Source organism: Hylobates moloch, unplaced genomic scaffold, assembly GCF_009828535.3.
Source record: "Hylobates moloch isolate HMO894 unplaced genomic scaffold, HMol_V3 SCAFFOLD_11, whole genome shotgun sequence".
NCBI lineage: Eukaryota > Metazoa > Chordata > Mammalia > Primates > Hylobatidae > Hylobates > Hylobates moloch.
The window spans coordinates 96,540,044-96,552,844 of record NW_026652286.1 but is presented as its reverse complement, the minus strand read 5'-3'; positions in this window follow the sequence as shown (position 1 = coordinate 96,552,844).

Below are 12,801 nucleotides of genomic sequence, written 5' to 3'. Positions count from 1 at the left end.
ATATCTTTTTAGGGAATGATGATGCAGGTGACTCAGTTTGTGATAATGAGTATTGGATATGTCCCTTCCCAACAGCAAAGAAAACCTAGCATTAAAAGACCATTAAAACTATGACTTAAAAAAAAATGACTGCTGTAAACCAAATTCTAAGGGCCCCTCAACCATCTGAATGGACTCCTCCTCTTGGCCAGGGCACTCCAAAGTTAACCCGAAAGACTGGTTCCGGTCATGACAGGAAGAAGGGGTCAGACACATCTCATTATGCCCTCCTCCCTTTTGGAATTCAGGAAAAGCCAACCAGCATTTAACAACAACACAGACCTTAAGTCTGATAAAAAACATTTATAAATGTACAATCTATTCTCTCTGAAGCTTACTACCTGGAAGCTTCATTTGCATGGTAAAATTTTGGTCTCCACAACCCCTTATCATAACCCAGACATTCCTTTCTATTGATAATAACTCTTTCAACCAATTGCCAATCAGAAAATTTTTAAATCTGCCTATAACCTGGAAGCCCCCCACTCCCCACTTCAAATTGTCCTGCCTTTCTGGACAGAACCAATGTGTATCTTAAATGTATCTGACTGATGTCTCATGTCTCTCTAAAGTGTACAAATCCAAGCTGTGCCCCGACCACCTTGAGCACATGTTCTCAGGATCTCCTGAGGGCTGTGCCACAGGCCATGGTCACTCATATTGGGCTCAGAATAAATCTCTTCCAATATTTTACAGAGTTTGACTCCTTTCATCAACACTGCACATTCCTTTCAATATTGAATTGAAAATTCAAAACAAAATGTAATGAGGCAAAAATATTATTATCTCAACTGCTGTACCTGATTTTCTCTTAGAGAGGGAACTGTCTTAGAGCTGTTCAGGAGAAATAGATCGTTTGGAGATAAAGGAAGAGAGAGAACCTAAGGACATCAATATTATCATGAGCTCTGTCATCAAAGAATGGTTTAGAGTGCCCTGAATGAGAACAAAAGGTAATAGTTAATATTTCTCAAAAAAGAAAATGACAGAGAAAGGAAGAAAAAAGGAACCCCAAAATGGAGCAAAGCAGAGGAGTCTGTGGGAAGAAGTCAGTGGAAATTCCCCAGAGTCAGGGCACCTAAAAAGCAGTTTAAGAATGGGGATGCCTAATGCTCAGTTTGAAGTCACATTTCTACAATGTTAATCTGTCTCCCCCCAAACCTTCAGTAAAGTCTCCTATATTACCAAATGCATGTATGAACAGAACATGCATGTCACATGCATTCATATATGTGTGTGTTGTGTGTGAGTCAAGGAGGAATAACGTTTCACGTCTGGAATTATATCGTTTGGATTAGAAACAGCCCACAGAGAATCTCACAGAGATGGCCGCAGAATATGCAGAAATTTTAGGAAGCACTTCACATTTGCAGGGGCTTGGGCAAGTACTCAAGGTAACCTAAATCTAGAGGTGTTGGAACATCTGGGTTATATTATTGTTTTTAAAAAGTTTTTAAAAATTTGCCTTTGAATCTCATAAATATTAGTTTTTCTGGGCCTAGCCTATGACCTTAAAGGTTTCATGTCTAATGGCAGACAGAGGGTAGGATAAAAACATTTTGGCAGATCCAAGAAAAGGAGGAAGGGGGGAAGAACAGGTGTGAGAATACCACCAGGCTTCAATTCGTGAAACTTAAAATAGACAACATTTATTCATGCATGTTTATGTCTTACTGATATATTGATATCATGTACCAAGCTATGTTCCTGGTACTGATTCTACCGGGAAAGAACGTGTGTGTGTGTGTGTGTGTGTGTGTGTGTGTGTGTGTGTGTGTATTATAGTAGTCTGCAGGGGTATTAGTAGTTCTAGGAGTTGGAAATGCTAGAGTTACAGAAGTCTATCCAACGGTGAAGCCTCCTGAACATCAAGAATGATATGAATTACAAGAAGACTTTCAGGGAACCATGCCTAAGATCTGACTTTCCTTCACCTACAGGGGAGGCAAAGACATGAAGGAGATTGTGGGCGGCCTCCAGTGTCCAGAGAAGGTAGAGTGCTGTTTTAAAGAAAAGGAGCCCTGGCCACAGAGACAAGACAGAATTTGAGACCTCACATTGTACCCTACTGTTTCTCAGGTCTCTAAAGCCAAAATGTCTTTCCTATTCTACTTTTCCCCAGAAGAGTAAGGAATTACACAAAGATCCATTCAAACAATATCACAAACAACCTACCCAGATCCCTGGATATTATTTTTCTAGTATCAGTAACTTTAATGACAAAGTTGAGCACCTGGATAGACCTGAAACAAATCTTTAGCAATGAACTTTAATTTGTTTTTGAAAATACACACACTTAAGTAAAGCAGTGTTTTCATGATGCCACAGGATATTCATAAACAGGACTCAGAATTCAAACTGGGTGGGGGGAATGCAGAGTTAGAAAAGATTAAGTAGGTTCCTTCACTATTGAACTTCTAAGAATCCGTAACACTAAGTTAGAGAAAAAAATTTCCAAATCTCAAGCATATGTGTATGAAAGTACCTCCTAGATGACCTTGAACCCAACATAGCTTTATTCATCCCATCTTGGAATTCATTAAGACTTGTGCCCATACAGAAACAGACACAGAGACCAATGGAACAGGTTAGAAAACCCAGAAATAAAACCACACCTGCAACTGAGAGGTGACAGCCTGCTGGCAGTCCTCACAGCCCTCGCTCGCTCTCGGCGCCTCCTCTGCCTGGGCTCACACTTCGGCGGCACTTGAGGAGCCCTTCAGCCCACCGCTGCACTGTGGGAGTCCCCTTCTGTGCTGGTCAAGGCGGGAGCCCGCTCCCTCAGCTTGCAGGGAGGTGTGGAGGGAGAGGCGCCAGCGGGAACCGGGACTGCGCGCGGCGCTTGCCGGCCAGCTGGAGTTCCGGGTGGGCGTGGGCTTTGGCTGACCCCGCACTCGGAGCAGCCGGCCGACCCTGCCGGCCCCGGGCAATGAGGGGCTTAGCACCCGGGCCAGTGGCTGCGGAGGGGGTACTGGGTCCCCCAGCAGTGCCAACCCACCGGCGCTGAGCTCAATTTCTCGCCGGGCCTTAGCTGCCTTCCCGCGGGGCAGGCCTGGGGACTGCAGCCCGCCATGCCTGAGCCTTCCCCGCCTCCGTGGGCTCCTGAGCAGCCCAAGCCTTCCAGATGGGCGCCGCCCCCTGCTCCACGGCGCCCCGTCCCATCGATCACCCAAGGGCTGAGGAGTGCGAGCACATGGCGCGGACTGGCAGGCAGCTCCACCTGCAGCCCCGGTGCGCGATCCACTGGGTGAAGCCAGCTGGGCTCCTGAGTCTGGTGGAGACGTGGAGAACCTTTGTGTCTAGCTCAGGGATTGTAAATACACCAATCGGCACTCTGTCTAGCTCAGGGTTTGTAAACACACCCATCAGCACCCTGTGTCTAGCTCAGGGTTTGTGGATGCACCAATCTACACTGTATCTAGCTGCTCTGGTGGGAACTTGGAGAACCTTTGTGTCCATACTCTGTATCTAACTGATCTGATGGAGACGTGGAGAACCTTTATGTCTAGCTCAGGGTTTGTAAATGGCACCAACCAGTGCCCTGTCAAAACAGACCACTGGGCTCTACCAATCAGCAGGACGTGGGTGGGGCCAGATAACAGAATAAAAGCAGGCTGCCCGAGCCAGCAGTGGCAACCCCCCCGGGTCCCCTTCCACACTGTGGAAGCTTTGTTGTTTCGCTCTTTGCAATAAATCTTGCTACTGCTCACTCTTTGGGTCCACACTGCTTTTATGAGCTGTAACACTCACCACGAAGGTCTGCAGCTTCACTCCTTAAGTCAGCGAGACCACGAGCCCACCAGGAGGAACGAACAACTCCAGACGCGCCGCCTTAAGAGTTGTTACACTTGGCCGGGCGCGGTGGCTCATGCCTGTAATCCCAGCACTTTGGGAGGCCGAGGCGGGCGGATCACGAGGTCAGGAGATCGAGACCATCCTGGCTAACACAGTGAAACCCCGTCTCTACTAAAAATACAAAAAATTAGCCAGGCGAGATGGCGGGCGCCTGTAGTCCCAGATACTCGGGAGGCTGAGGCAGGAGAATGGCGTGAACCCGGGAGGCGGAGCTTGCAGTGAGCCGAGATCGCGCCACTGCACTCCAGCCTGGGCGACAGCGAGACTCTGCCTCAAAAAAAAAAAAAAAAGTTGTTACACTCACCACGAAGGTCTACAACTTCATTCCTGAGCCAGCGAGACAACGAACCCACCAGAAGGAAGAAACTCCAAACACATCCGAACATCAGAAGGAACGAACAACTCCAGATGCGCCACCTTAAGAGCTGTAACACTCACCGCGAGAGTCCGCGGCTTCATTCTTGAAGTCAGTGAGACCAAGAACTCACCAATTCCGGACACACAACCATCTGATCTTCAACAAAGTAGACAAAAACAAGCAATGGGGAAAGGACTCAATAAATGATGCTGGGACAATTGGCTAGCCATATGCAGAAGATTGAAACTGGATCCCTCCCTTTCACTATATACAAAAATCAACTCAAGATGGAGTAAAGATTTAAATATAAAACCTAAAACTATAAAAAACCCTAGAAGAAAACATAGGAAATACCATTCTGGACATAGAACCTGGCAAAGATTTCATGATGAAGACTCCAAAGGCAACTGCAGCAAAAACAAAAATTGACAAGTGGGACCTAATTAAACTAAGGAGCTTTGGCACAGCAAAAGAAACTATCAACAGAGTACACAGGTAACCTACAGAATGGGAGAAAATATTTGAAAATTATGTACCTGACGAAAGTCTAATATCTAGAATCTATAAGGAACTTAAACAATTCAACAAGCAAAAAACAAACAATTCCACTGAAATATGGGCAAAGGACATGAACAGACACTTCTCAAAAGAAGACATACATGTGGCCAACAAATACAAGGAAAAAAATGCCCAGTATCACTAATCATTAAAGAAATACAAATCTAAACTACAATGGGAGACCATCTCATACCAGTCAGAATGGCTATTATTAAAAAGTAAAAGAGAAATAACAGATGCTGGCAAGGTTGCAGAGAAAGGGGAATGCATATACACTGCTGGTGGGAATGTAAATTAGTTCAGCTACTGTGGAAAGCAATTTGGAGATTTCTTGAATGTAAAACAGAATTGCTATTTGACCCAGCAATCCCATTACTGGATATAAACCCAGAAGAATATAAATCATTCTACCATAAAGACACATGCACACATATGTTCATTGCAGCACTATTCCACAATAGCAAAGACATGGAATCAACCTAAATACCCCTCAATGGTGGACTGGATAAAGAAAATGTGGTACATATATACCACGGAATACTATGCAGCCACAAAAAAAGAATGACATTATGTCTTCGGCAGCAAAATGGATGGAGCTCGAAGCCATTATTGTAAGCAAATTAATGCAGGAACAGAAAACAAGATACCACGTTCTCACTTATAAGTGGGAGCCAAACTTTGAGGACACATGGACACCAAGGAGACAACAGACACTGGGGCTTACTTGAGGGTGGAGGGAGGGAGAAGAGTGAGGATCAAAAAACTACCTACTGGGTATTGTGCTCACTACCTGGGTGATGGGATCATTTGTGCATCAAACCTCAGTGACAAGCAATTTACCCCTATAACAAACCTGCCCATGTACTCCCTCAACCCAAAATAAAAGTTGGAAGAAAAAAAAAAAGACCTGTCCCATAATTATTGAAAACCAGAGCAACTGCCATTCCAAAATAATACTTTACTTTACAATCCTCTACTTAACCAATCAGTGATAGTCTTCAAGATCCTGCCTTATTGAAGCAAAACTTCCAGTTCTTATCCTAGATTTCATCTTCCCTCTTTTAACTCAGAAAGACTCACTCTCATCACATTGAATGATATAGCTCTCCCTTACATGTCAAGTAATAAACTCGGCTTTGTTTTTCATTTCTAGGGATCTTCGCATGCATTATAAATTTCCAAAAGGAGGATAGAGTATATGGTCTTTTCCAAGCTTATCCAGCTACAGACCATTTTTCTCAATGTGTCTCAGACTGGATCTCCTGCTGTCTTCCTTAAGGTATATCTCTAAAGCCACCTCTGTTTTTATCAGGACCTTATGACTCCATGGTATTCACAAATGACCAACTAACTTGGGGATCAGAGTGTAAAAATCAAATATGAGAAAACATAAAGTATAATACACACACATTTGAATGCAGATAATTATATACTTATCAAGGTATCTAATCTAGTGCCTGACCAAGTGGCTCAACACCAGGTTACTTAGAATTACAAATTCTTCTTGCAAGTCTAAATGACTCTAATTATAAAAATGTCATGTACAAATAGCTCTTCCAGAACCATTCACTTTCTATACTTGGTGTTCAGCCAGACTTGGATTGAACAACTAGGAGAGTGGAACTCCTATGCACACTTTCAGCTGAGCGCACTTCACTATTACTAATTATCCCTGCCATTTCTTCAACTTTTGGAAAATAACCTCTATCCTATTTTCCTAACAATTTTTCTAACAATAACCATTTTTCTAACAATTAGTTCTTTGCTCTGCATCAAATAGTTTTAAAGAAATAACCCAATGCCCTCCATATCTACTATTATTGCTTTAGTCCAAGTACCTGATCTACAGTAATAGCTTCCTAAGTTATCTCTCCTCATCCACTCATGGTCCCCTCCATTCTCCTTGGTGACCAGAAAGATCTTATAAAGGTGCATATCTAATCATGTTGCTTAATTAATAAAAAATCTCCAATGGCTTCCCATTAATTTTGTTTATTTATTTATTTATTTATTTATTTTTGGAGACAGCATCTCACTCTGTTGCTCAGGCTGGAGTGCAATGGCGTGATCTCAGCTCACTGCAACCTCCACCTCTGGGGTTCAAGTGATCCTCCCACCTCAGCCTCCCGAGTAGCTGGGACAACAGATGCATGCCACCACACCTAGCTAAGTGAGTGTGTGTGTGTGTGTGTGTGTGTGTGTGTGTGTGTGCATTTTTTTGTAGAGACAGGGTTTTACCATGTTTCCTAGGCTGGTCTCGAACCCCTAAGCCCAAGTATTCCACCCGCCTCAACCTCCCAAAGTGCTGGGATTACAGGTGTGAGCCACCATACCTGATCAGCTTCTCATTAATTTTAGCAGTTAATTTGGCCTATAAGACCATTAGTCTATTAGGTCTGATCTCTGTCCACAATATCAAGCCTCACAAATTCCTCTATTGCTCTCAGACCACAGCCACACCAGCCTCTTCTCAGTTTCTCCAGTACACCAAGCTCCTTCCCATTTCAGAGCTCTGGTATACACTATTTCCCATTACTTCAAGTATTCTTTTCTACTCACCTCAGTGAAAGGAAAACAAAATCTTGGGACACCAAACTCACTATGCCAAAGGGAAAAGCTATGATTGGGAACTAAATCGCGCAAAAACTGTCTTCCTTTTGTTTTGTTTCTAAACACATACCTTTTGTTTCTAAACACATGTTTCTGAAATTCCTTTTGCTTCTAGACATGTTTACTTCACATTTACTTTACCTTATAGAAAATGCAGATCTATGCACAATTGACTTTGTCCCCACTACTTTCTTTTCAGATATAAAATGTGGATTGCTGAGCACTGGTCAGAGCTTCACAAGAATGGGACTTCTTGCTAGCTGCCTACCCTCCCCTTTTTTTCTTTCCTCCTTCCTCTCCTGCCTGCTCTTTCTCCTTTAAATATTGAAGTCCTCAAAACCCTCTTTGGAAAAAGCACAGGCCACAGATCCTACTGCAACTTGTGTCTACTTTTCCATGGTGCATCCTCAACCTTGGCAAAATAAACCTCTAAATCAATTGAGATCTGTCTCAAACACTTTTTGGGTTATACCCCATCTCCCAACCTCACCCCCAGCCTCAGCCTGCCCAGGCATTCCACAGACTTAGTTCAAATGTCACTATTCAAGAAAGCTTTCCCTAACTACCTCTCTAACAGCACCACCACCAGGATTAGGACCTCCAGTTACAAGTTCTTATAGCACTCTGTATTTCTCTGGAGAACTTACAACAATTATAATTAATTTAATTAATCATAAATAACCACAGTTAGTGAATTGCATAAGTTATTTAAACTGTTTTCTTCTTCCCCAACTCCTTCATATCATACACACACACACCACTTGAAAGTTAGATAAACGAGAACAGATATTGACATCTTTCTCATTCTCCATTCTGTTCCTTATACCTACCACAGTGTCTTGTAAGAGTGGTCACTCAAAAAATCATTGACAAATGAAGAACCAGATAACTACACTGACAGAATTCAGATCGCATCACATATGGAATATATCTTTTGTATGTAAATATATCCTCTATTATGTAAATATCTCATACTCCATGTTTTCAAAGTAGAAATTGATTACCACTGATATTAGATTAGAATCCCCAATTTATATCATTCACAAAAATAAATTCCAAATCTAACCATAAAAAGGAGAAGCAAAAAGTAGTAGAAGAAAATACAGGAGAAGCCTTTATGACTTTGGTGCAGAAAAGATATTCTTAAATAAAACACCTAATTTGAAGCGGGGGAAAGAGTGTTTCAGATTTGAAACTTTAATACTACAAAGTTAGACAATAATCTAGAAAGTTAAGGAAAACATTAATTTAATATTAATATTTAAAAATATTCAATGAGATTTATAGAGAAAAACATACACAGTAGGCTTTCATGAACTTAGTCAAGACACAAAAAATTAATATATCTCTTGCAATATATATGTAAAATCATTAGGATCTAGGATACATAAAGAACATCTAACAACCAATTTAAAAAAAACAAAAAGTCCAATAGAAAAATAAAACTCATAGGAAAACTACAGATTACCAACAAATGTATGAAAGAAAGTTCAGTCTCACCATTAATGATGGAAAGGCAAAGTAAAACAATTAGATATTATTTTTGCCCATTAAACTGGCTGAGATTTACAATTTTGGCAACATGAGGTAAGGGCATGGATACAGGGAAAAAAATCTTTTATACTGTTGTTAAGGGTGTAAACAGGTGCATTCATTTGGAAGGAAAACTTGGCAGTATTCATTAAAAGTGTGCAACCTTTGACCCAGCAATACTCTTTCTCAGTATCCGTCTCAGAGTACCATTGCATGTATGCACAAAGAGGGTGATCATTACAGCATTGTTTGTAGTCCCAACAATTATAAAAGCTTATGTTTTCAACAGGCAAATTGCTATTCAGACTATGGAATGTTATGCAGAAAGCAGAAGGAATAAGGGAGATTTTTATTTATCGCTATCAACAGATCTCCAAGGCCCACTGCTAAGCGAAAACAAATTGATGAATTCAACATGAACACACAGGTATACACACAAGTACACAGAAAATAATACTATTTACTTTCTGTGGATATATATGTACGCAGCACATGAAAATAAAGAAAAATATCTGGAAGATAAACACATTAGGGTCATAAGAACAGCTAACTTCTGGAGAGAGAGGAGGAAGCCAGGGTTGGTAAAAATGTCATTAGTGGCCAGGCGTGGTGGCTCATGCCTGTAATCCCAGCACTTTGGGAGGCTGTGGCTGGCGGATCACGAGGTCAAGAGATTGAGACCATCCTAGCCAACATGGTGAAACCCCATCTCTACTAAAAATACAAAAATTAGCTGGGCATGGTGGTGCATGCCTGCAGTCCCAGCTACTCGGGAAGCTGAGGCAGGAGAATCGCTTGAACCCGGGAGGTCGAGGTTGCAGTGAGCCGAGATGGTGCCACTGCACTCCAGCCTGGCGGCAGAGCGAGACTCCATCCGCTCCCAAAAAAGAAAAAAAAAAAAAAAAGTCATTAGCTTTATCCATTGACAAAATCTCTTTTCTTTGCCAAACTTGTCAGGCTTGTGAAACTTTTCCTACGGCTATCGGCGTACTTCCTTGTAAAATCTACCGTTAGCAAAGAACTCTAAGTCCTTTAGCAGGAACTCCCCCATCCTTGATATCTGACCATCCTTAATACCTGGTCAGTGTCCTCATCCTCCATCATCCCCCAGGTGATGTCTGATCACCCTGGCCTATCTTCAGCAAGGATCCTATTAGGTTGACTTAGCCAGAATCCCCCTTACGCCTGATGTTTCCCCTTAGTAATTTTCAATCCATTGACGTCCCAAACTCCAAAAAAAGTTCCCCGACTATAAATTTCCACTTGCCCATTCTGTATTCAGAGTTGAGCCCAATCTCTCATTCCTACAGCAAGACTTCATTGCAGTGGTTTCTTTTTTTTTTTTTTTTTTTGAGACGGAGCCTCGGACTCGGACCCTGGCTGGATTGCAGTGGGGCAATCTCGGCTCACTGCAAGCTCCGCCTCCCGGGTTCACGCCATTCTCCCGCCTCAGCCTCTCCGAGTAGCTGGGACTACAGGCGCCCGCCACCACGCCCAGCTAATTTTTTGTATTTTTTAGTAGAGACGGGGTTTCACCGTGGTCTCCATCTCCTGACCTCGTGATCCGCCCGCCTCGGCCTCCCAAAGTGCTGGGATTACAAGCGTGAGCCACCGCGCCCGGCCTCATTGCAGTGGTTTCCTTACCTTTCCTGGTCCTGAATAAGGTCTCCCTTACCATGCTTTAACAAGTATCACTGAATAATTTTTTAACACTGTAATGCATTAAATGTTTAGAAGAACATGTTTATGTATTATTTATGCACTTAATACTAATATTTTAAAATATTCAATGAGATTTACAGAGAAAAATATTTGGTACACAGTAGGCTTTCATGAAAGGTATATTTCTCTTTGTATTGGGTAATTTTATGTGTCAACTTGACTAGCTAAGGGATGCCCAGACAACAGGTAAAACATTATTAGTCGGTGTGTCTGTGAGGGTGTTTCTGGCCAATATGGTGAAACCCCCTCTCTACTAAAAATACAAAAAAAAAAAAAAAAAATAGCCAGGCGTGGTGGCACATGTCTGTAATCCCAGCTATTCGGGAGGCTGAGGCAGAAGAATTGCTTGAACCCGGGAGGCAGACATTGCAGTGAGCCAAGATCGCTGGGCGATAGGGCAAGACTCTGTCTAAAAAAAAAAAAAGAGAGAGAGATTAGCATTTGAATCAGTAGACTGAGTAAAGAAAATCACTCTCACCAATATGCGTAGGCACCATCCAATCCATTGAGGGCCCAAATAGAATAAAAAGGCAGAGGAAGAGTAAATTCACCTCTCTCTTCTTGAGCTGGGACATCATCTCCTCCTGCTCTCTGGCCTTCAGACACCAGCACCTCAATCCCTTTGCAGTTCTCAGGCCTTCAGCTTCAGACTGAATTATACCACCAACCTCCTTGGTTCTTCAGCTTGCAGTAAGCAGATGGTGGGACTTCTCAACGTCCATAATCATGTGAGCCAACTCCTTATAATAAATCTCCTTTTATATGTTTATACATACCCCGTGTGAAAGGAAAGTGATTGGGGGCCCCAAAATCACTAAAGGGAAAATTCAAGCTGGGAACTGCTTAGGGCAAACCTGCCTCCCCTTCTATTCAAAGTCACCTCTCTGCTCACTGAGATAAATGCATATCTGATTGCCTCCTTCCGGAGAGGCTAATCAGCAACTCAAAAGAATGCAACCATTTGTGTCTTATCTACCTAGGACCTGGAAGCCCCCTCCCCGCTTTGAGTTGTCCTGCCTTCTGGGTTCACACCTATTAGTTCTGTTTCACTAATACACTCCCACTCCACCAAAAGTAACTAATCCTTTGGTTCAAACCCAGTAAACAGATCCCAGCAATGTGTCCCATGAAAAGGAAGTGGCACATGGCACGTGGAGAGTGGTGACTTACAGGGTAAAAGGGACAGAGAGCAAAGGAAAATGTCAGGTATGGGCAGAAAGGTCACTGAACAGACAAAAATGAACAAATGAGATCAGGGAAGACAGCCTGAAAGTAAAGAAACACGAAGCAACACTCAAAGGAAAAGAAAGAACAGTGATACCATAACTATTTTCTTTTTGAGCTTCTGATGTTCCATTCAGTTCATGTGCAATGTATCATTTAGTCCTCAGAGTAACGGTATTATTATGCCCGTTTTTTCTTTTTTTTTTTTGAGACGGAGTCTTGCTCTGTCGCCCAGGCTGGAGTGCAGTGGCGCGATCTCGGCTCACTGCAAGCTCCGCCTCCCGGGTTCACGCCATTCTCCTGCCTCAGCCTCTCCGAGTAGCTGGGACTACAGGCGCCCGCCACCACGCCCGGCTAATTTTTTTGTATTTTTGGTAGAGACGGGGTTTCACCGTAGTCTCAATCTCCTGACCTCGTGATCCGCACGCCTCGGCCTCCTAAAGTGCTGGGATTACAAGCGTGAGTCACCGCGCCCGGCCATGCCCGTTTTATATGATGCACAATAGAGTTCAAAGATGGAAAGATTCGGCCAAGGCCCTGCTGCTGATGGTGAATGCAAGAGACAGTATTCAAATCTAACGCTGCCCTTTTCTACCATGTTGCAGCGGACAATGCAAAGAAAAAAAATATCAAGAAAACATGTAGACGTATCCAAATGAAAACAAACACACAAAACATCAAAAACAGAAAAGAAAAAAGAAAAGAAAACCCTTGCAGAAGGCATGCCTGTAAATGAAAGGCCCAAGATGTTAATTTATTCGCTGCAGAGTGGAGTTGGGGGTCGCGGACCGCAGCTGTGGGGTCCGAGGCTTCTTCGCACTGGGTCCTTGGGGAGCACCCCGCCGCAACCCGCGGAGGGCGCATAGAGAGGACCAAACCTCCCACAGCCTAGAAAGGCTCCA